The following is a 24,941-nucleotide window of genomic DNA, read 5'->3' as shown; positions in this document are numbered from 1 at the left end:
TTTGCAGAATGCCCTTTTTTTTGTTTTTGAGTTATTAAATTTCAAAGAATAAATTGCAGCGCGCTGTGTCGCGGTCATCTCGCCTCACGCCGGTTTGCCACGCGGCTCAGTGCCACCGCGTCCCAGCGCGCCGCAATTTATTCTTTTTTAATAACTCAAAAACAAAAAAAGGGCATTCCCCCTCCAAATTTTCCAAAAAATCAAAAATGTTTTTTGGGGCACATTTCTACTTGATAGAACAACAAATTCCCTGAGTTTCAATTTTTTTCAAAAAGTTGAAATTTCAACTCAGAACATTTCACGTAAAATGCCTCATATATATAAAGAACGGAGAGAAGAAAGTATAGTCAATCATACTCAGCCCTTAGTCATAGTTACAAAACAATATGGTGACACTTTCGTTCAACAAAACAAAAAGTAAGTATAGTTACCATATCTACGATTCTGTTTACAATTTAACAAAATCAAACTTAACTTATAATTTTTATAATTGTTTAGTTTCATAAAGAAAATTATAAAATATATTTGTCACATAGTTGAATAAACAGTTAAAAATTAATTTTTATAATTATGATAACAGTAGTTAGGTTACTTAGTATGTATACTTTGAGGCTGTTTTCAGCGTTCACCCGGTGTTAACACCGAGGTAACGAAAGTCCAATCAGCAATAATATTTATTAACATTCTGTTGGAACTATATCCAATGGGAATTAACTTGGTGCTAACACCGAGTGATCGCCGAAAACAGTCAGTGAGGTACATCTATTATTATCGTTACTCACAAGGGAGGAGAACCCTATAATTTTGATTATTTTTCCCGTGAATCCGGAAAAATGAAATTACTTCTAAAGATTATTTTCCAGTTCTCTGTGGTACATGAGCGCTCCTCTAATATTACTACTGATCAAGTAATCATATCAGATGGAGCAAGTGCGGACATGGAGAAAATATCCACCTTGATCGACACAGGAGCCACCATGAAATCCAAATGGCTCCACCCTCGCAGCCCTTCTCCCGCGACGAGGTCTGGAGCTCCCGCGTGGTGGTGGCAATGCAATGTTAGCAGGCCATGGGGTCAGGATGACGTAGCGCCGACTATATAGGTGTCTATATACACATGTATATCCTCAATACAAAGTAGGGAATCGATTGAGGGTGCGTACAATAAAATTCACACAGGAATCGCTCCTAGCACGCGCTCACACGATCATTGATACTGCACTATCTCTGGGAACGTCACTGACTAATCGAATACAGAAATTTTCAACAGCGATTTACTGCCCGATTACCACCCTGTCATGACTTTACCTTATGCTTCCATTTACATTATTATTAGCTCCCAGGCTGCGTGCGAAACGTTGCAGCAAACTGCAACTTTTTTAGCAACCTTATAAATTGTTTATTTATTATTAGCCCTTCTGCACTGTTAAAAGAAATGGAAATCGTGCTTATTTAAAACGAGAATTTTTTCAAGACTATGTAGCGATTTTTAATATTCATTATTCTCAAAGTGTAAACAAATTACAAAAATATCAATTAATTAAATTGTTTCTTTGTGATAAAGCACTAATTTGTCCTATGCAGTACGCTCCATTCTTCTGATATCTTGGTGGAATTGTTCTTCTTGGTCCTCACTTTAGTCTCCTAAATATAATTATTAAGAAAGCAATGGAGATGTGAATGTAGGGAATTGAATTTCAAATTCATCAAGCACCAGAATTTTTTAAAGTTTGTAAAAGTTCTATATTTTTACGTCTTTTAGTGAACGCGTTCTCCGAACACTTGCTTTCGTTATTGAGTTATACGTTAATTGTACATTGCACAACTACACGGAAAAAATTCTGGGACATTAGATGCATTTTGCACGTCTGAGGTGCCATTTCGAGATATCAGACGTACATAATGCACGTCAGATACGCCAAACTGGCACAGATGGCGTGCAAAATAAATGTAGAAGAAAATTTGACACAACCTGTACATCTGACGTGCCGATACTTTTTCCGTGTAGTGGCGAAAAATCATTCTTTCACCACGTGTTGTGCACTACGTTTTCTCCAACACCTTTCAAGGAAAGGTTTCTTCGTGAGTTTCGTATAATTTTAATGTAACGTGTGTTTATGTTTAATATAATAAAAGACGAATGTTTTGAGTGGAGAAGAAGTTAGACACAAAATATATCTCGGTCAAAGAACAAGAAAAAAAATTAAGTCATGATTTACTTTCGCCACGCTTTTCAGAGGAGTTGAGAAAAGTTCTACTTTCGCTACACTTTTCTAACAAGAAAAGTACTCCTTTCAGAGCAGGCGTTGGAGAAATTTTTATTTTCAGACCATCACAGGACTCCCTTAATATGCTTTTGTAAATCTGTTGCTGACACTATCAATGATATATTATAGAAAATTGTATTCAGCAAACATATAATAAAACTGAAAATAAACATTTTTGAAAGCAAAATAAACTTTAGTAGGAGTAGTCTGAAATTTTTGTAGTATTTTTTAATTTACCCGAGTCGAAATTTAAGCCCTACACTGCAAAAAGAAGTATCTTAATTTAAAATGTTTTGGTAGTCATTTCTAAGATGTTTTGGTAGACACTTTTTAGTTACTTGAAACATCTTAATTTAAGATGTTAAAAGTATCATCGTACTCATTTTCTGTGTATTTTTGGGGCAAAAAGTTTTGAGGTTAACTATGGGCTCTTATGGAAAACACTTTATGTATCTTAGTTTTTAGTAACTTACACTTATGGCGCATCTTACGGTTCTCAAGTAACTTATCGCTAAACATCTTATTGCAACAGAAACATCTTAATTTAAGATACTTTAAAGAACTTACCAAAGTATCTTACTTTTCTAAGATGGAAGAAATATCTTCATCACTGCTAAAACGTATAAAGCATCTTAGGTTTATTATTTACAAAGAAAAACTAAAGAAAACTGTTTTTCACGTACAGAACAAAAAATTTCGTGGAATTATAATGAGGTTTTTTTTACTGAAATAGGAAGTTTTAAAAATTAGTAAACTTGTGATTTATTTTACTCAGGGTGTCAACTTCAATATTCCGATCTGATTAAAGAATTTTAAATCTTACATAAATTTATTTTAACCATTTTTTTTGTGAATGTCATGTGTATAACAGTGAGTGCGGCATCATTGATGCCACCCGAAAAAGCAAAGAATTTTCAATTTTAACCTTTAAAGTGCTATGCCGGTCTGACAGACCGCTATTAAAATTTTCTTTGCTTGTAACTTTTTTTCAAAGTATAATAAGAACTTGAACTTTTTAGTAGCTTCATATTTTATGAAAATCTGTTAGGAGACAACTTTTTCAAAAATTTTTATTCGTTAAATTTTGTAATATAAATAAATATTTGAAGTATAGCGGTCTGTGAGACCGGGGTTAGCTTTAAGTGAAAGTATATTCCAGTATATTCCCATGAGTGACGTCTGCGCAACTTGACGCGCAGCTACTAGTTCTACTGACAGTTCTCATAGACTGCATTTATAAAATAAATAAAATAAATAAATGCATAATACAGAAATGACTTTTTTTGTTAAAAAGTAAAAAATATTTATAATAGTTGTCTTTATAAAAATTATAAATGACTAAAAAACTGTCAAAAGGGAATAGCGGTCTGACAGACCGGGGTTAGCACTGAGCGTGATTTTTCAACACTTAGCACTTTAAAGGTTAAGAGTGGTAAAGTTGTCTGCTCTACTAACTAGTAAGAAAAATACTGGAAGACATGCTTTCATCACAATTGTCAACATGATAAACTTAAATTGTCACTTTTGCTACCTAACCTGACATCGAAATATATTAATCTCCTATATTAACAAATAATAACTATTTAACAATAAATTTTCTATTTTTTAAAGTGAAATTTAATCATAATTCATTAATTACTTCATATAAAATTCAAGAATATCATTTTAAAAAATGATTCAACACGTGTCACTTATTTTCATATTTTATATTCTGCCAAAATATATTCATTTTTGCACACTCACTACGAATAGATTACGCGCTTACACTCACTGATTTACCGACGCTACAATAATAAATGAATAACCTCAAAAAATCAAAGCAATAAGAATGTTCTGGTCTCTATCATGCAAATTATATAGTGGAGCAGAAAAATAATTGGTTAACGGTTGTAACATAGTTATCCACTACTGTCCCTTCTGTAAAATGGTAAGTAAATACTTTATATTTCTTATAAGTCAATTATTAGCAAAAAGTTTCAATTTTTTAAGAAATCTGACAGCTTGCGTTGCTTTCTAAATAACATATTTATGTTGTGAATAAAAAAAAAGCAAAATGTCCCCTACTGTACCGTATATTAGCTTTATTCTTATTATGTTGGTAAGAGTGTTTAAATTCAATGTATAAAAAACAGGAACTTGGTTTTATTTGATAAGAATTTATTTATATGATTATAATATAGATATTCTTAATATAATATTTGTCCTTTTTTATGTACTGTTTCTGTTTCAAATGTCCCCTACTGTCCCCAAGTACCGTAACCAATCTTCTCTCATTTTTTGTATACAAATAAAAAAAGTTTGTTGTCCACGCATTAGAATTAATATTTATTTATATCAACGCATTTTAACATTTACACAAAAAAAGAAAAAGGTTCATTTATCTAAAAAAATAAAGTTGAACAAAAACCAAACATCAGTGATCATATTCTGCCAAAAAACTGTCTGCCATTAAAAATATTTACGTCTAATGTTATAACCACTATCCCTTTCGATTTTCTAAAACATTAAGTTCTCCAAATGGAAGATTTTGACAAATTTCAGCTAGTTTCGGGACTCAAAGTAGGGCCTAATAGAACCTTCTTTACTACTCCTAAAAGTCAACAAACCCTGGAAATTCAGGCTTAAAGTAGGGCTTGAATTTCGATTCGGATAATAAAACTTAAATTACACCTGTTCCTATAAAACAAGAAATTCCTAACTAGTCTCAATAAAATTATTAGTTACACCGCCAAAAACATTCAGCCTTTTGAGTATCTTCAAGATCTACGTATATATGTCGTAGGCGAAAAGGAAAATTCGTCGTTTAGCTTAATGCCTAGGCTTTAAGCTAAACGCGGGCGAATAGGAAAATGTTCAAGTAAATGACAATTATTTTTTTAATCGCCTGAATTCGTTAGTCATTTTGCTTAATGCCTAGGCTTTAAGCTAAACGCCCAAAGAGCGCCAGGCGAATAGAAAAATTTGTATCGATTGATCAAGAATAAACATTGTAATGAAATTTCAATTATTAATAATATTATATTGCAGGTATTTTGAATTGAAAATCGTTTCTAATTTTTTGTTTATGAGTCTTTGTTTATTTTCTTTGCTTTTAAATATTCTTAGTTGACTTTTCAGTTGGCTTCAATTAATTACAATAAATTATTGCAATTTTGTGAAAAATATTTTTGTCTTTAATTTGGATTTTTTCTATTATATTACTAATTGAAATTTCATTGTTTATTCTGGATCAATTGATACAAATTTTTCTATTCGCCTGGCGCTCTTTGGGCGTTTAGCTTAAAGCCTAGGCATTAAGCTAAATGACTAACAAATTCAGGCGATTAAAAAAATAATTGTCATTTACATGAAAATTTTCCTATTCGCCCGCGTTTAGCTTAAAGCCTAGGCATTAAGCTAAACGACGGATTTTCCTTTTCGCCTACGACATATATACACACACGTCCTGCACACGCCCTTGAAAAAAATTAAATAGAATAAAAGGAAAAAAATGAATCACGTGCCTTATGTACCCCTGACCTGTGCAAAAAGATTAAAGGTTGCCACCCTAAAAAAATTCTTCCTCTGAGTTCCTGACATTATGTAATTTTCTTCCCGCTCTCTCTTTTGTATAGCACTATAGGTTCCCACAGGTTGTACCCTCCTGCGTATACTGAATTTTTCGTACCATTTCGCACTACGGGACCGGCTGCAACATTGTCGCCCTTCGGCGGAGGAAATTAAGACCATAGAATCTAAAGATCGATTTTTGTTGCAATTCACTCTGAGCGAGTGCATTTTTGTGTCTATTTCTTGATAAATATTAACAATCCTTGAAAGCTTATATGTGGACGTTCGCATGAAAAGGGACCACTTTGTCGGTTCTAGATAGGGCAATAATCGCATTTTACTAATTTTGAAAAAAAATATCGAAACTTTTTTTCGCAATCTACAGGGTCTCACACACCGAATCATGCATTTTTCATTAATTTATTGATACTTTAAGTATTTTATTTTGTTGTTAGACAAAAAAATAAGAAGGGACCACGTTGACGGTCTGTTGCAAAAGTTGTTTCTGTTTCAAAATAGAGGGGGTGGAAAAATTCAAAACCTTTTGATTTTTCATCTTAAGGGTGTACTATACTTAAAATAACTCTCATCTGAATAACTTTCCACAAGAACCAGAAAAATTCGCATTACCGCATTTTTAATTTCGTTTCTTGGAAATGAAAATTTCGATATTTTCTTAGATTATTCATATAATCTTATCAAATCTTATTCAAATCTAATCTTTTTTTGCTTCAAATAACTCAATAAATTAACATCCAACCATTAACTGGTTATTTTTTTATATTTTTTAATATTTAAATATTTTTAAATAAATAAATAAATAAATAAACTTCGCAAAAAATCAGGTTTATTAATTAAAAAACGCAATTTTAGAATAGGGACTACTTTGTCGGATGTCCGTTATTTTTTCATTTTTTCAAAATGGGGGGGGGGAGTATTCGAAACCTATTAATTTTTTATCTTAAAGGTGTACTAGACCTCAAACAATTCTTATCTGAATAATTTCCTAGAAGAAACAAAGATATTCGCATTACAATTGTGCAGTAGTTGCGATACGAGGTGTGATAAATAAAATCCGTGATTAAAATAGAACTTAGAAAATTACATTTATTTGATTAAAAATATTAGTCTTTCTTATTACATGGTTCTGTGGAGACTGACCCCCTTTCTTATCAATTTCCCCATCATTCCTCATATTTAATCACATGGTTTCTCCCACGAAATCATTTCAATTTTGAACAACAATCTTTGATTTCGATTTTCTCGAAATGAGGTTTTTGACATTCTAAACTTTGAAATTCTGTAACTCATCGAATTTTTCACCAAAAATGTTCTAAGATCACTCAAAATTTTCCAAATTTTGCAAGGAATTCGCCCATATAGATAAGTCCAATAGAGCCAAAGTTCAAATGACGTAAGTAGATATATTTATCTTGTTAACAATATTTTCTTGAAAAGTTATTAAACAAATAAAATTTATGTTTTTTATATTTTTAAACAAAATATTTTTCAACAAAAATAATCGAATAGAATTAAAGAAAATTTATCAACGAACACAATGAGCTATCTTTTGTAAAAATTGAACGAAAACGCATAATGTTAAATAAATATTGTTTTATAACAAATTTTAGTTGAAAATATATTTTTATTAATTGTACAACTGGTTATTTCACAATTTAGTAAAATTATTGTTAATTATAATTTTATTTGTTGTTAAAAATCACTTTTTAGTTTAAGGTTATGTCAATAGTGTGAACAACACTGTAAAAAATTCTGGTGTATTAAAATATACTGTATATAATTTTACACAGCATCACTATGTCCGACGTGGTATTTTTACATTTTTGCATAATATTACGTCGCACAAACTGTATAAAAATTACATAGCAAATGTAATTTTATTATTCTTTTAAATTTTCAACAATTTTTCGAATTTTTTTCTAAATAACTCTAAAAAAGTGTATATAATGTACATTTATAGAGAATATATGTGGACGTCCACATGAAAAGGGCCCATATTGTCGGTTCTAGTTTTCGAGATAATCGCAATTTAGTAATTTTGGAGCAAAATCTTAATTTTTTTTTATTTTTTATTATCAATCTACATGTTTTGACAAGTCGAATCATGCGGTTTTCATTAATTTATCGATAATTTAACTGTTTGATTTCATTGATTCTTTAGATAAAAGAAAAAGGCCCATTTTGTCGGTCATTTGCAAAAGTAATCAGTATTTTAAAAATGGAGGTACGGGAAAATTTAAAACCTCTTGATTTTTCATCTCTAATGTGCCCTGGACTGTAAACAATTCTTATCTGAATAACTTCCCAGAAGAACCAGAGATATTGATGTTAGAGTCTTTGCTTTTGTAGACGTAGAAGTGAAAATTTCAATATTTCGTCAAATTATTCATAATAGAGATTGTATCACAATCTTTAATTCCGTTTTTCTCGAAATGAGGTTCTGGCGTTCTAAACTTTGAAATTCTGTAACTCATCGAATTTTTCACCAAAAAAGTTCTATGACCACTCAAAATTTTCCAAATTTTGCAAGGAATTCGCCCATGCAGATAAGTCCAATAGTGCCAAAATGGGCCCTTTTCATGTGGACGTCCACATATAATCCTTCCTCTATGAGGAAGCAAAATAAAACATCCTGTCGATGGAGGTCCTCACTATTATGAATCCTAGCTGTATATGGTGATGGTTGCGGAGCCTTTCACTAAACATCATTCACTCAGCGAGAATAGAATCAAAGAATTCAGAGAAAGTACCCCATGTGAGTAGGCCGGAAACGGGAAATCTTGCCACTGGTCCAATGACTGTTGTTCAAGGGCACTCTGATGGTAGGGGCGCTTAATTTTTTTGCAAAGCTACGTGTAATGGTGGAAAAGTTAAACCCATATTTATGGGACTGTAGGACGAGATAAAAAAATTAAAAAAGATTATGGGACTCTGTAAGTTCCTGCATAAGAGCCTGGGTTTGCAAATGGTCGGCAAACTTTCAACAGCCAAGGCTGGGCCGACTATGGTTGCCAAAGTCATGTACATGGTCGACTTCATTGTAATAGCCAAGGTTGTCCCGACTTTGGACACTTAAGGATACACGATCTTATATTATATGCTTTTTTCTTGAATTAACAAATAGCTACTGTTTTTTATTTAAGCATATTATCTATTAAAGGAGTTTTTCAGGATTAAAAATCATATAACTTTCTTACAAATACTTGAGTATTTAATAAAATATAAGCATTTGAATGGAAAATTAGGAAAGCATCAGCAGTTGGAAACTTTTTTCTATAGTCAGACATCAGTCAGACATTTTGGATTTATAAAGTAAAAAAGATCATTTTTTTGCTTCCTGACGGAAAATTGAATTACAGTTTATTATAGTTAATAATATAATATTTAAATCCTATAAGTTTTAATATACATATATATGATTAATTATCAACAAAACTTTGTGTTACTCATTGCGCTACTCGAAAATGGTTTGCATCTATAAGTCGGACCCTATAATTTTTAAAATAATGAATAAATTATTTCTTGTTTGAATATAATGTAAAATAACTTTTCATAAAATATAAACTTCACACATTCGTCCAGTATATTCTTTAAAGTAATTATCACAATGCATTATTATTTATTTTACAAAAAACACGAAAGTGTCCGACTATACCTGCACTAAACTACACACCTTTACTCAAAATCTCGATAAAAGAAGAAATAACGGTTTGTTTCAATTTTCTGATATTATCTTCATATCTGCACGGAGAAAAAGGAATTGTTAAATCTACTAGCGGATTGTTAATATAGAACTAGCAAATCTGATTTGTTGTTGCAACAATTATTTTTGCTCTCTAAACAAATTAATTGTTATCACAACAATTTTGAGTTATTAGGAGAACCAGAAAACTGTCTCAACAACAAATCAGATTTGATAGTGCTATAGTAGCAATCCGCTAGTAGATTTAACAATTCCTTTTTCTCCGTGTGTTATTATTTTTTATATATATTAAATAATATTTTTCTTTGAAAAATGCAATTAGTGATTTATTTTAGAAATTATCAAAGTAGCAATGCAGATATGCACTTATACTTTCTACAAAAAATACTCACGTGTGTATAAGGTAGTTCTCAGGATATTTAGCCAGGTGCACGTCATGCAAAACCAGGAACGAGTTCTTCCAATCTATATCGTTTACGTCACGTGCAGTAGTTTCGTAAAATTATGCTATTTCGTGAGCCTCCACAAAGGCCACATTGATTTTCTCAAACGATAAGGTCACGGCCCTCATTATACTTCCAAGTTTGTTAAAGTGCCTTATTTTAATCAATTCATTTAAGTGCCAAAGAACACATATGCCAGGCGAATGATTCACACAATGTTCTTTAAACTATTTTTAAAAACGGATCCTAGAGCTAGAACCTAAAATCGGTTTCTGAAGTGGCAATGAAAGGATATTCCAATACATGTCATAAGGCTGAAGTCCGCAACGTTTAATGACAATGAGTATATTTCGCTTTCCTTTTTGCAGCCAATCATCTGTGGATTGGTTTGATTAACTTAGATGACAAGCATTTAAAAAATCCATACATTAAGAATTCAAGCAGTTGGGCCTCTAATCGTACAATCTTGTCCAATATCAAACTAAACATTATAGTAATGTTGCAGCACAAGAACAAGTGACCTTGTTCTTGTGCTGAATCAATAGAGTTGATGACTGTATACAACAGCGTCACTTTAATGTGTATATGTATGAAAGCACATTTTCCTCTGCTTTTATAAATTTCGTTCAAGCTGTTTTAAAAAGTAATTTCCATCAATATTAAAGTATGTATCCGTTTTAAAGCCAGTGAAAAAGAAATTTAAGTTTATGGTAATTTTACTTCTGCTATAAATAGCTGAGATACAAAGAGGACAATAATTATACTGTCGTTACATATTTACCAAAAAAAATTGTTTTCTGCTCTTTGCTTTTCTTTATTTTAGGTTAAGAAACTATAATTTTGATGCAAAAATTAATTAATATTCTATTATTTTGGCTACTTTAGAAACATACACTACATATAGGGAAAGTCGAGGATTAAAAAAATTCATTTTATAGATAACTTAATATCCATGAGTATGAGTCATTGGTTTCCATTAACTTTATGCATAGGTCATAATATTGATGACTTATCGTCAACACAATATTCCAGCAGAAGTACTTACGTAGATTCTGAATTTCCGGGTTCAACTTCCGGCGCACACGCGACTTCAGCACGTGAAGTCACGTGTCCATCGACGAAAGTGTATATATACGATGAAGCTTCAAGTTTTTCAAGTTAATGCATCTAATGTAAATTCTGAACCTACACCCGTTAACCAATATTGTAGTTTGAGTCTATGAAGCATTGAAGCTTTTCAAAATAATGTAGACTCCAATTTAAAGTTGTATATATAAATGGTCTAGCGGGGTAATTATGCGGGAAAACAGCTCCCGCACGAAATAGATTCGAATAAATATAATTTTTTCAGTTACTATATGAGAAGTGACTGATTTTTTTATTTTTAAGTTTTTTTTATGTAATTCTACCGACTTTTTTAAAAAATCTACCGCAACTTTCTTGTAAGTTAGTGTCAATTGTGATATTAAAATAAAAAAAATGTGTATGTTACAAATAGAAAAAAAGGTCATGACTTATACGAGAAAGGAAATTTTTTATTTGCTCCAAAGGGAACTTGATGCATCATGGCGAATGATCTTGAATCATTTTTTTTCTTCTCTGAACAGCTATTTCTTTATTAGAATTGTTTATAACATTTTTAAATATTGATAAATAATGTTAAATGAATATTTATACCTTCAACAACCGGTCATTTGAGACTGAATATGGGTCAATAAGTAATCAGCGACCCAAAAACCCCTGGGTAAACTGTTTAAAAATTCGTCTTCGTCCATATTGAATCCGCTGTTCTGAAATTTATAATTTTAACTTTAGATTCGTAATCAACGAACCCTACATCAATCCCAAGTACCAAGTTTCAGAAAAGTCCAACTTCATTAAAAATTTATGCATTTGGAAACTAGTTTCAAAGTGAAAACTCATGTATAGACGGTTTGATATAACTAAAATAAATTTAAGGATCTTTGATGTTAGGAAAACAGAATAAACATTAATTTGTGGGGATTGGCCAATAGATCTCGCATCTACGCCAATTTCCCATATAGATCTCTCACAAGTGCAATACGGGCTAGTCTTGTAGCATATATACAAGTTCCGAATTTGCTTCCCCCGTCTAGGGCAGGTCTCCCACTACGTAGCCTTACTGAAGAGTCCAAGTAGTGGGGACCGGGACGAAACGATATAAAGTGGTCTTCATACCACTCTATGGATGATATACTTTTAAATCTCCATAAATTCATTAAAATTATAAATTTTTGAATAAAAAGAGGTTTTCGATAAATACAACAAATTCTTAAAATTTTTACTATAAAAATCGCTTCTTAAAGTCTTTCAGTTGAGTTACCCCTTAGAAGAATCTTACTTATCGCAATATCAAGCTGACAATAATGTTTATTCATGTTTGAAATTGGATTACGTAAGCTGGTCAAGTGGCTTTGTCCGTTCGAAAGGTCCATCTTTTGGACAAACAGAAATTGCACTATTCTACTCGTTAATAGAAACCAGCTCATCCCCTCTGTTAAATAAACATGCATACATTAACCCTCCTGCGCAGGCGTTTTTACCCAGGAATTGTTTACTAAATGCATAGATTTTTCAATAAAGTTGGATTTAATAACCTTTTGAATGATCGATTCATGTCAGTAATACTTTAACGAAATAAATTTTTTTGCAAAAAAATAAATTACAGTTATGAAGAATTTCACAAGTATAGTTTTTGTCTAGAGTGCAAAAATGAAATTACCTAATTTACATTTATTATAAGATTATCGAGTTTCCAATCGAAGCTAGGATTTAAAAAATTTACATATTTAACAAAATGGCAACCTTTGAAAGTTAAAAGTATGATTTTTTTTATAAAATAATGTCGATTTTCAGCTCAAGAAAAAAAAGTTTGCATAAAAGCAAAAGTCATTTGATAAGGAATAACTACATTCAGAAGAGGCACTCGATCCCACACAGCACCGAAACTTTACCAAAAATTTGTTAAACTTCCAAGTATTTATTTGCAAAGTTTAGTGACAATTGTGTAAAGATTTAAATGTCCCACTTCAATAAATGTTTAGCGTAAAACTTTCTTGAACATTTAAATTACATTTCCACATAAATCTATTATAGACGAAAATTTATCGTGAAACTTTCCTGAGCATTTACATTACGTTTCCGCCTCAATAGATTTAGGCGAAAATTTAATTTAAATGTTTAGGAAAATTTCACGATAAACATTTATTGAAGCGGGACATTTAAATCTTTACACAATACTCCAAAGTTTGCAGGAAAATCTTTAATAAATTTTTGTGAAAGTTTCGCTGCTGTGTGGGGCGTTTCGTGTTTCACGTTCACATGAGATTTCCTATTCACGACATCCCCACTTACTTGAAAATCGGTAGATATTGTGATGAAATCCGAAATACCGAAGAGGTTAAAAAATTGTTATAGAAAAATCAAACGCATAAAGGACATAGTTTTCCTTTTCGATAATAATCATCATTTGTGTCCTACCAACACAAGACGCGAGATAATGAATAAGCAATTTTTGTCTGTCTCATGTTTCTTAGAAAAACAGAGATGTGAGAGTGACCATTGATGGAAAAATCAAGTCGACGGGTGAATCGATTGACCGCTATTGGTCACTCCCTCGTTTTGCGGCTTGACCCTATTGACAGTTGGCTCAGGGCAACAATCGGCGATAATTGGAACATTGTCCGAAAGTAGTGGACACGGCTGTCGGTGCACTTTACGATTTGTTGCCCTTGGCACGCCGACGCTTGCACAATCGAAATATGAATTTATCGGAGATTACATTACCTTGTCTCTCTTTCATTTAATATATGAATACCATATTATTATAAGAAATGAGAGAAATGCACGACTCTAGAGGGACTTGTATTTATGCTCGTAAATTCGCAAAATGTAAGGGTCAAGATGAAATTGTCCATATCGATGATCATCAATTTTATATTATCCAGAAAACGTGCATTGTTGAGTGCTCTTATTGTTATTATTCTCTCAATCTCAAAACACATAGATGCATCAAAGTACATATTGGAATTCTTTTCATTTTATCATTCAATTTTTAAGTACTACTTACTTCAAGTACCTGCATTTTTCTACTTTTCGAAAGTAAGTTAAATTGCGTTATTTTTTAGTTCTACGGAAAATTTTATGTACAATGTGACTCATCTCTGACGATTTTAGTGTCAAGTGCATAACAGACAAGTTATGATAAATGAGGAACACTTTTTATTTCCACGGAGTGACCAAAGGGCATCAACATTAAGACATCGGTTATCGTAAGCTGTTCATTTCCCACAATAAAGCTAAAAAAAAGTCATTTTTAGTTTTGAAAAAACTGGACTTAAATGTGTTTTTCAATGGGAATGCGCTCACCCTAAAATTAAAGTTCCATTTAAAAACGCGCCCCAATCGTCATGAAGATTTGTCACGGTTAAGGTTTGAATTAAAACAAGTGTACCTCTGATTCAAGATTCAATGTGTTATATAGAGTATTCGCTTTACATTTTTTAGGCGTGATTTCAAGCACTGACAGCTGTCAACATAACTTGACAGACCGGAACCCCAAAACGTATGCTTATGTGTACATTATTCCTACGATTTAAAAACAGGATTTTGCTCTCATGTTTAAATTTACTTTCAATCTTTATTTAAAAATAGAAAATTAAAACCCAGGAGTGCTAATAAAATTTTAATATTTTCAGACTTAAACTTTGTAAAAGAATATTAATATTTAATTAGTTTAAAAATGCCTTTAATTATTATCAAATATACTTGTATATTAAATTATATTTATTTATAAATAAAATACAAGTCTATTTGTAATTTTTTTCTTGTTGAATGAATGATTGGATTTTTTCGATTTATTGCTTTCTAGCTGTCTCACGACAAAGTATTTTTTATACTTAGAAAAGGTTATTGTTATTTGTGTTGCAGATTGTAAGTAATGACACTGAGAAAAATAAAAGGTTAAATATAATCAAGTTTTACTTAAAAACAACCGAGCGATGCTTTTAATATAGCACTTGCAATGTAAATTAATTACAGTAACTAATCGTCTACTGTTATAAAATAGTAGTAATTCACTTAAAAAGGCTGCAGTAATAATACGAACTTGAATACTGTACAGTCAATTATAGCTATGTTATAATAATTAAAACCAACTAATTAATATTAACCACCCAACTCGATCAAAATATTGTTTGGGCTCAATAAAATATGCCCTTGATAAAAAATATTTTCTTTTATTGGAAAGAAATCAATTAGATTACAAACTATGTTCTAATTTAAAGATAACCAAAGTTTTCTGTGAATTAAAATTCCTTTTTATAATCAAACAAACATCTTTTAAATAAAATAAAATATTTTTAACCTCTTTAACGTACATCGTTTAATATATCATCCTGTATAAGATTTAATATTCTCCATTTCACTTTAATTTTTAATATATTTATTATAGATAAATATACTCAGGCTTTACAGTGCCCCTAAAATACTTTTTAGGAGAAATAGGGGACTTAAAATTAAAAAATAGGGGACTTTTAGGGGATTATAAAAATTGGTTAAGAAAAATAAAAATATAATTTACTTATAAGAACACAAACTTTAGTACAATTTTTAAATACACTGTAAAAAATTTAGGGAGTTAACGGACTCGGGAGTTGGGAGTGAAATTTTTCGAGTTAAAAATCAACTCCAAAAGAGAGTTAATTTCTAACTCTCTTCATTCAACACCCGCGCGAGTTATTTTTTCCTTGGGGAGTTAGCATTTGGGTGTGAAGTTTTAACTCTCTTTATTTAACTCCCCTGACATTAACTCCCCAATGGGTGCGACTTTTATAGAATCCCCTGGGGAGTTAAAATGTAACTAACTTTTTTTACAGTGAATTGCTTTAAGAAATTGTACACGGAGAGACCCACATTCGTAAAAATTACTAAAAATGGTTGCAATGACCGGAAATAAGGGGACTTTTAGCATAATGTGCTACAGAATTAGATAAATTTACAAAAGAAATAGATAAATTTGCTACATTGAAATAGCAAGTTTTAATATTTTGTGTAAGAGTTGTAAATGTAGCAAAAATTGATTATAGTTTTCTCTAATTTAATTAGACAAAATCTGACAAATGAAAACATTTTCCACTAAAACCTACGATCCACTGTAGTAATTTTTGGTGAGCAAGTGTGGCTAGCGAGTGCAGTCATATGGCGCCTGCATTTCTATTGGTTGCTAACTTTGTCAATCTCCGTAAATGAGCCGATGCCATCCGATCATTGACAGTGACTATGTTTCGCGTATGCAAAATAAATTTGGATATTATCTACAATAATTAAATATAAAGTGAAACGTAGGTCGTTCGTTATCTCAGAAATTGACCATTATAAATTAATAAACTTTGCATTTATTCCTGTCCCAAGAACTATGTCTTATAATAAGTTGTTAAAAGTACACTGCTTTCTCGTAAGTGCTGTAAATTTTCATCATTCAATATATAAGGAAACAAAGATGTATGCTTTCAGTGAAATTCGTTGTCGTGCGTGCAGTTGTGTATTAGTGTATTAATTAACCGCGTCTATACATATAAGTGAAATAAACATGTGTGTGTCTTCAAATATTTATCCAACAAATATATAAGTGTGTGTGTGTGTGTGTGTGTGTGTCTGTGTATATAAAAATTCTTCCAGTTTGTCTCCATTAGTCAAGAATTGACGGGAAATCGGCGACAAAAATCCGTATTTTTTCTTTCACTCTTTCTTTCTGCATTTACAAACGACTGTAGTAATTTTACGTACACAATGCTTCTGAGTTTACTACAGTTGTTTGGAACTATTGGACGAAATAGTAAGAAACTTTGCTAATTTGGTGAACATTTGTCGGGATTAGTGACTTAGTGTAGAAAATAGTAAAAAATACAAAAAGTTCCCTTATTTCCGGTGGTTGCAATGTGAAAATAGTAAATTCTAGTGTGATTTTATACAAAAATTAGTAATCTCGGTCTCTCCGTGTAGTACAATAAGGAGTACAACGTTAAATATTAATTTACATTTAACAAGTCTGCTTCAAGGTTCAAATCTAAATTCGAAATATTTATTTTTGCAAAAATTTATTTCCTACACTGTAAAAAATGGGAGTTAAATTTTAACTCCCCAGGGGATTCTATAAAAGTCGCACCCATTGGAGAGTTAATGCCAGGGGAGTTAAATAAAGAGAGTTAAAATTTCACACCCAAATGCTAACTCCCCAAGGAAAAAATAACTCGCGCGGGTGTTGAATGAAGGGAGTTAGAAATTAACTCTCTTTTCGAGTTGATTTTTAACTCGAAAAATTTAACTCCCAACTCCCGAGTCCGTTAACTCCCTAAATTTTTTACAGTGTAATTCCTGTAAAGTTGGCACTACTTTTTTGAAAAATAAAATTTTTTACAAAAGTTCTGGGCACTTTGGCAATAGTTCTAGAGATCTATAACGATTATTTAATTAGTTATGATGATTAACAAAAAAAATTGACATTGAAAAAACATTGTGCTAACTTTGCATAGCACTATTATTTTTGCAAACAAGAGTTCTGACCTAATATTCTGAAAGAGAATAAAGAGTTCTAGAGTTCTGTACCAAAAAAACAAGAGTTCTTCAAAATTTAAATTAATAATCATAATTAAATTGCACCAATTATTGCATTTTTAAAAATAATGTATGTCATAACAAGTTTGTGCATATTATAAGAATTTAAAATACAGTATACTGAGAGACCTTTGGGTCAGCAGCAGACTTTCGATAGGCAGCTACTGACCATTTTGGAGGAACGCTACAGGACTATACTTTTGGGTTGCTGCGGTAAAATCTTGGGCGCGTGACAGTCCCAAAGTTGTTCAGCTGCAAACTAAAGGCGACATTCCCACTACTTCGGTGAGCTGCTCACCAACATTTGGGACTGTCACGCGCCCAAAATTTTACCGCAGCGCACCAAAACCATAGTGGAGCTGCTGTCACATACGTTGTTCCGCTACAGTGCAGTCATTAGTGAGTTGAGTAGACAAGGGGTTTCGGGGGGCAAAGAGAAAGGGAATCTGTGACGTCAAATACAGTGTCGTCGCTCATTTGATTATTTAGTATCATTTAGTGGTGCCCGGTATTTAGTAGTGGGGGACCCTTAATTTTCTTGACACGGACCTGAAAGTTTTAGTTACTGCTTCCTTTGAACAGTGCACAATATTCCCGACGACTGCACTATTGAAAGATCTTACTGTACACACAAATACAACCAAATTCTAAACATAATTGAGACTTGAATTCACCAAAAATATTAAGGGGCCGTCCATATACCACGTGGACAGTTTTTCAAAGATTTTTGACCCCCCTCCCCCCTTGGGGACACAAAAATACATGGGATCGTGGACATTTTCAAACTTTTTTTAACCCCCCCCCCCCCCCCCTCCCTCCAAAAGTGTCCACGTGGTATATGGACGACCCCTAATCTTACAAATTTTATAAATTTCATCGATCATAAATTTCAAGATTTGAAACTTTCAATAAAAAAGTTTCCAATTGAATAAGTTTCAACGGCACTTTGCTAAATTTGGTGTGAATTCATCATTGAAAGGTAAAAAAAGGGGAAATTTTCAAAATAGAGTACGTTTAGGGGCCTAAATTAAAAAAGGGGCCTTTTAGGGAAATAGGGGACAGACTGAGAAGCCTGTATACTACATTCAATGGCTGCTGTTACATAATTAATAAAAATTGGAATCACTACTAATATTTATTGTGACAATACGTCTCTCCGGAAAAGACGAAACGGAGAGACTGACGATATGTCACCTATAGATGTTTACTCAGTTAAAAATTAAAATCTCAGAACTCAACGTAATTACATGAAGCTCGGTTAAAATTAATCACATAGTAATTGTTTGTATTCAAAAAACAGATAGGTAACAACAACTACGAAAGTTTGTTTCCATTATGCACATTTCAGTTTGGTTAAGACAATCTATCGGAGAATTATTTTTAACAGATGTTTTTTAACAATCTCAGCTCGGTTGTGATAGTCAGTATAACTAACTTTCTTTTAACCATATCTTATTTATTTTTAATTATTATTTTTTAACCGGGCTATTTCTACCACTCGTGTAGTAAAAAAAATTGTTTTTATAGACATCAATGGTTTTGTTTATATGTTTCGAATAGACAAATTCCGAAACATAGAGCCTGTTTACACCGCGTCGCATAAATGTATTCCTCCGCGCGCATAAACGTATATTCCTCCAGAAGAATAAACTCGCGTCTGCGCAAAGTGCTTCCCAGCGGTTTCTAACTCTTCACAACACAGCTGGGAAGCACTTTGCGCAGACGCGAGTTTATTCTCCTGGAGGAATATACGTTTATGCGCGCGGAGGAATACATTTATGCGACGCGGTGTAAACAGGCTCATAGAGGTTTTTAAATCCCAAATAAGAACAAGATTATATAAATCTGGAGAAATATTCAATATTTACGTTCTTACATAAAAAATTTTATCAATTTTGTTACTTTAATTTGTTCGAGTAAGCGAATATCAAATTCCGTAAATTTTTTAAATTACATGAATTTAATATCAATTGATAATGGTGACAAAAATTTATTATTTTCTAAAATCGATATATCGGGGTGTAAAAATAGTTTAGAGGCTACATCAACGATCTATCACTCCTTCAAAATTTACAGCATCACGCAGTATTGTAGGATATTACAGTTTTTGATGGATGACTTTCCAATCGCGATGTCCTATTGTTAAGAATCGGAGATGAGAAATCGCGGTCTCCTGTGTCTCCTGAGCTTTGCTTTCTTGTTCTTTGTAATTTTAATGTAATCACGTGCCATTGTAAATCCATACAGAGCAGATATATATATATATATATATATTTATGCACTGTGATATTACAAGTGATATTAGCAAAAAGTTACAATAATTTTTAAATTGCCACTGTCTTTGATATTTTAAAAACTTTTTAATGTTTTTAAGTTTGGATAAATTTTTGTATGTTTTAGAATTTTAAAAGTTTTTTTTAAGATAGAATATTTTCCGTGTGCATAGATAATTTGTTCCCCGCGTGATCTATACGTAAAGAATTACAATATCCCAAGTAGAAGTTTCCCTATAGCTTATTTGTCACAGGTTTATCCATATGGCAGACAACCGGGGCGGCGAATAATATTGGCGAGTAATATCTGGATGTCTCACGATGGGCCATGGATGGATCCAGGCATTCATTACACAGTGGAACAATTTTAGAAAAATTTTTTTGGGTTAAGACTTGACTATAATGGGATGAAAGTACTACCCCAGCAAAGTAAAACCCCTAAAGAGATTTGAAAAATTAGTAGCCGTTTGATTTTTATTGTAATTTTAAGTTTTCATAATTCATTAATTTATTGAATACACGGAGAGAAATTTCCAATAAAAATTACTGTGCTTGTCACCTGAAAGTGTGTGCAAAATGTTTTTACTGAACTATTTGTATCGGAAGAATAGAAATATTGACTTGCGCACAATTTTATTTCATATGGAAAACAGTTTTATTTCCAAAATGGCCTCGGAATATTTCTTTGAAAGCACTGTAAAAATTGCTGAACCAGGACTTTCTAATTTGGTCCTAAGCAAAATATATTAACCGTACCATGAAATAGTCATGCGCAGGTTAATAAAATAGACTGTGCTCCCCACAAATTTTTACTGTGCTGCCTGCATGAAGTCAAGTTGAAGAAGGCCGATGATACCCGAAGTATCACGAACATCCATTTAATATTGCTACGATTGCTACTGTCGTACTTTCCTCACCTGTTGGCAAGGTAAATTTTTGCCTTTTGCGACGTTTTCGATTTTATGTTTCAATTAGTGATATAAAGAAATATTGGAAATGAAATAATTTTTACTGTCCATGATTTCACTTAACCTAGAAATTTTGAAATCAAACTTGTGTGCCTTGTATGCACACAATGGTTTACTATGGAATTTCAACTTAACCTAAAATATTGATTTGATAATATCATGATATACATGGAATATAAAAATCGCGTCACATGTAAAACAAATAAATATTAACAGTAATTAATTAACAAACATTATTTAATTTATGTTAATTCATTATATGAATTGTAAGAAAAGAATATGTCACATACACAAATAGGTTATGTCAAATTATTTTTCCGTGTATTTTCTTTGCTGAGGTAGCACAGTAATTTTTGTAGTTAAAGAGACAGCAAATATTTTCGTTTTTTTAGGTATAAACTGTGTTGGTTAATGGTACATTCTACTTTGCCAACAAAACGAACCTATTTTATACGGAAGCACAGTAATTTTTTCCATAATTTCCTTACAAAAATTAACAGAAATTTCTCTCCGTGTAATGGCACTAATCAGTTTTTGCTCAGTAAATCATGCATTTTTTACAAATTTTCTACTTTAGTTATGGTGCGCGCATATTTTAAATATCTTTTGTAATAAATATTTACAAATAAATGTAGTATGTATAAAATAATTTTAATCTACAACAAAATAATTAAAAAAATGATATACTTCTTACTTTTGTACTGATTTCGGTGATAAAAACCACGTAGTCGAATCAGCTTCGATATAATGTCACTTAAATTATATACTATACATTACATTAAAAAGTTGACATTTTCATTTCAATTAATATAAGTGATAAAGTTAAAGAAAAATATATAGTGCTATTTTTCTCCAAATAGACCAAAAACCTTAAAACATTGAAATTCCAGTTTATAAAACGGAATTTATAGACACTAATCTGACTTGAGTAAAATTTGTTGTTTAAATATTCAAAAGAGTTATTTAATTTTAATTTCAGTAACGTTTCAGTAAAAATTGAAATAAAAAAATATAACATTTTGCGGCGTAGTGTGAAAAAATTGAGAAAAATCGAATAATTTTCCCCAAAACATTAACTAAAGGTAATTTTTTAACCATAGTTCGTTAATGAAATTTGTTTATTGGAATAAAAACTACAATTTTACTCGAAAAAGCAAGAAGTTATTGTCAAAAATGAACGATTTACAAAAAGCCGATTAGAGCGATTATTCAATAAATTATTGAATTATCAAAGCTTAAAATTACAATAAAAATCAAACGGCCGCTAATTTTTCAAAATCCTTTGGGGATTTTACTCTGCTGGGATAGTACTTTCATCCCATTATAGTCAAATCTTAACCCTGTTTTTGGTGTTCCACTGTGAAATAATTATTTCTATCTTAAGACATTAGTAGTACCGCATGATGCCGTCCTGATTTAAAAACACAATATCTACATTTTTTTTATCAAAAATGAGTTCTTTTATACACACGGAGAAAAATAGAGTTTGAAAAATTGGGAGTCAATATTGAAAAAACAGGACTCAGTCCAGTAAAAGTACATTAATTCATTTCCATCAAGCATCTTAGGGTATTTGCGTATAGTGTATAGAGGACCAATAACAATAATCAATCATTAAAAAAAAGAAAAATATGTTAAATGCACTCTTTATATATTCATATTCATTAATTCACAAGTTTTATTCTTCCCACATCTTCATACTTACAATTAACAACTAAATGCATCGGAAAATCTTACAATCATACGGGATTGAACACCTACCTAACCATACAACTAAATATACGCATAATTATAAATCGCACGCTTTTACATTAAGGGACACACCTAGTGTGAGTGACTGAAAAAAACGGTGATTTTTAGGAATTTTTTTCAGGGAAATTATTGCTTCTAATTTTTTTTAAAGTTTTGTACATGTATATTTCTATAAATAGCAGGGGCCGACACGGACACGAAAAAAACGAAAATTCGTGTCGTGCCCGTGCCGTGCCTAGGCACGACACAAAGTACGTTTGGTAATTCGTGCCGTGCCAAGGCACGACACAAATAACATTTTTGAAATGTGTTGTGCCAAGGCACGTTTTAAAGGCACGCATGGAATATTGTGTAGAATCTCAAAAGCAATATTTAAGGCACGACACGATTTAGTAAGTGTAATTCGTGTCGTGCCTTGGCACGGGCACGAATTACCAAGCAAACTTTGTGTCGTGCCTTGGCACGGCACGAATTACAAATCGTACTTCGTGTCGTGCCAAGGCACGGCACGGGCACTGCTGCAGTGATTGCGGCCTTCTCAGTGACCTAAATCAAAAAAACCAAAAAGATTATTAAGCTAGATGATATTTGCCGTACAATGACCCTCGGATGTCAAAAAATATTGAATTGCAACAAAATGGCGGAGTTTTGAAAAAAGCTTTTAAATTTCGCCAAAAAAATCCGATGGTTTTTGGCATCCCAAAATTTTATTTTTCATCCAATCAAAAAACTGGAGCCTCATTGTACGGCAAATATCTTCTAGTTTAATAATCTTTTTGGTTTTTTTTATTTCAGTCACTCAGAAGGCCGCAATAACTGCAGCAGTGGGGAAAACTGTTTTTTTTTTGGATATAGCGAATAACTCTTTAAAAAAAAGATATTTTTCTTTGAAAAAATTACAAAATGTTCACTATTTATACAAATATACATGTACAAAACTTTAAAAAAAATTAGATGCAATAATTTCCCTGAAAAAAATTCCTAAAAATCGACGTTTTTTTCAATCACTCACACTACTATCCGTTCATTAAATCCTGGCCCCTCTAGTTTTCGGTGAATAACTTCGCGAAAAAAAATCGCTAATAAAAACGAAAAAAAGCATAAGAAAGACAATTCTATTCCGAACAAGTTGATATAAATTTCATTATTGCAAGTCAAATAGTGTTGATAACACGATAAGAAAATGGTGAAAAAACACGGAAAAAACGACCAATTTATCATTGCTGACTTTGAGCCCGTACAATTTAAAGAAAAATGGTTAGAAACTGAAACAAAAAATCAGGTGTACACATTAGTTCTTCCTAAATGATATTATTAAAACGAAAGTTTAAAATGTTAATTAATTTAATGCATAAAGTGAAAAAATTAAAAAAATGCTATCTCAACTTCCAACAGTCGCATAAATTCGAATTTTAGCTTAAAGTGCGTAAAAAAATTCACACATATTATATTTAAATTTTTAAAGTTTTAAACAAATTACGAAAAAAGTTTAATGAAAAAATTTTTTTAACCATTTTTTTCGAACCAGAAGGCCTCGAGTGAAAATGAGTCTCCCATTGCTGTTGACGGTCCAACAATGCTAAGTTTACTGCCCAATGCAGCAATTCGAGTTAATTAGGAGTTAATTTTTTTTAGCCTATCTACAGAAACCGATATTAATCACGCAATTTGGTATCCATGACATAAAATTTTTCACCAAGTATAACTTCAAAATATTTGCATCTAAAGAATATTGACTATCTTTAAGATAGTAATTAATAAATACATACTTAATTTTGATAAAAATAAATTTACTTTCACCACTGTTTTTCAAAACAGTTGTAAAAAGTATCACTCCTTCTGTCGCCACAGTTTTTAACCTCGACAGTTGCAGTTTCAGAGCGTGCGTTGGGGAAAACATATTTATTTATATCAAAAAAATCGGTTAAAAATTGGTTTCCGAGAAAAATTGGTTTTTTGATTTCCCCAAATAGTAGTCGGCCACTTTTCAATTTTGAATAGCTATAAAACCGTATGAGATAAAAATAATTTGTTTGTTAATAATCATTTCTAAGGTCATCATAAACAAATCTAAGATTGTGTAATTAAAAAAAAATTTTACGGTTTTTGAAGGTTTTTTTGAGTGGCTGATTACTGTCGTAATCTTACTTGTTTATTTACTAATTTGTTTTTCATAAGTATGATTGGTTTAATACAAAACTATAGTTTTGTGTGATCGTAAGGAACAATATCACCTGAAAGAATTTGAATAAAAAATATGAATTGCACTATTTAAAGTGTTAATTAAAAAGATTGCTTTAGGTGCGACCGACTACTGTCGTATTCTTACT

The 24,941-nt window shown here is 31.6% G+C and overlaps 1 protein-coding gene across 9 annotated transcripts in view; it reads right to left on the bottom strand.

The window, feature by feature from the left end:
• The window catches only part of LOC122505783 (ionotropic receptor 21a), a 78,863-nt gene that overhangs the window by 53,014 nt on the left and 908 nt on the right, over nt 1–24,941 (bottom strand). The window lies entirely within an intron of this gene.

Source organism: Leptopilina heterotoma, unplaced genomic scaffold (genome assembly GCF_015476425.1).
Source record: "Leptopilina heterotoma isolate Lh14 unplaced genomic scaffold, ASM1547642v1 Lhet_113, whole genome shotgun sequence".
NCBI lineage: Eukaryota > Metazoa > Arthropoda > Insecta > Hymenoptera > Figitidae > Leptopilina > Leptopilina heterotoma.
The sequence above is the reverse complement of the archived record's forward strand: the minus strand, read 5'-3'. Positions and strand labels throughout refer to the sequence as shown.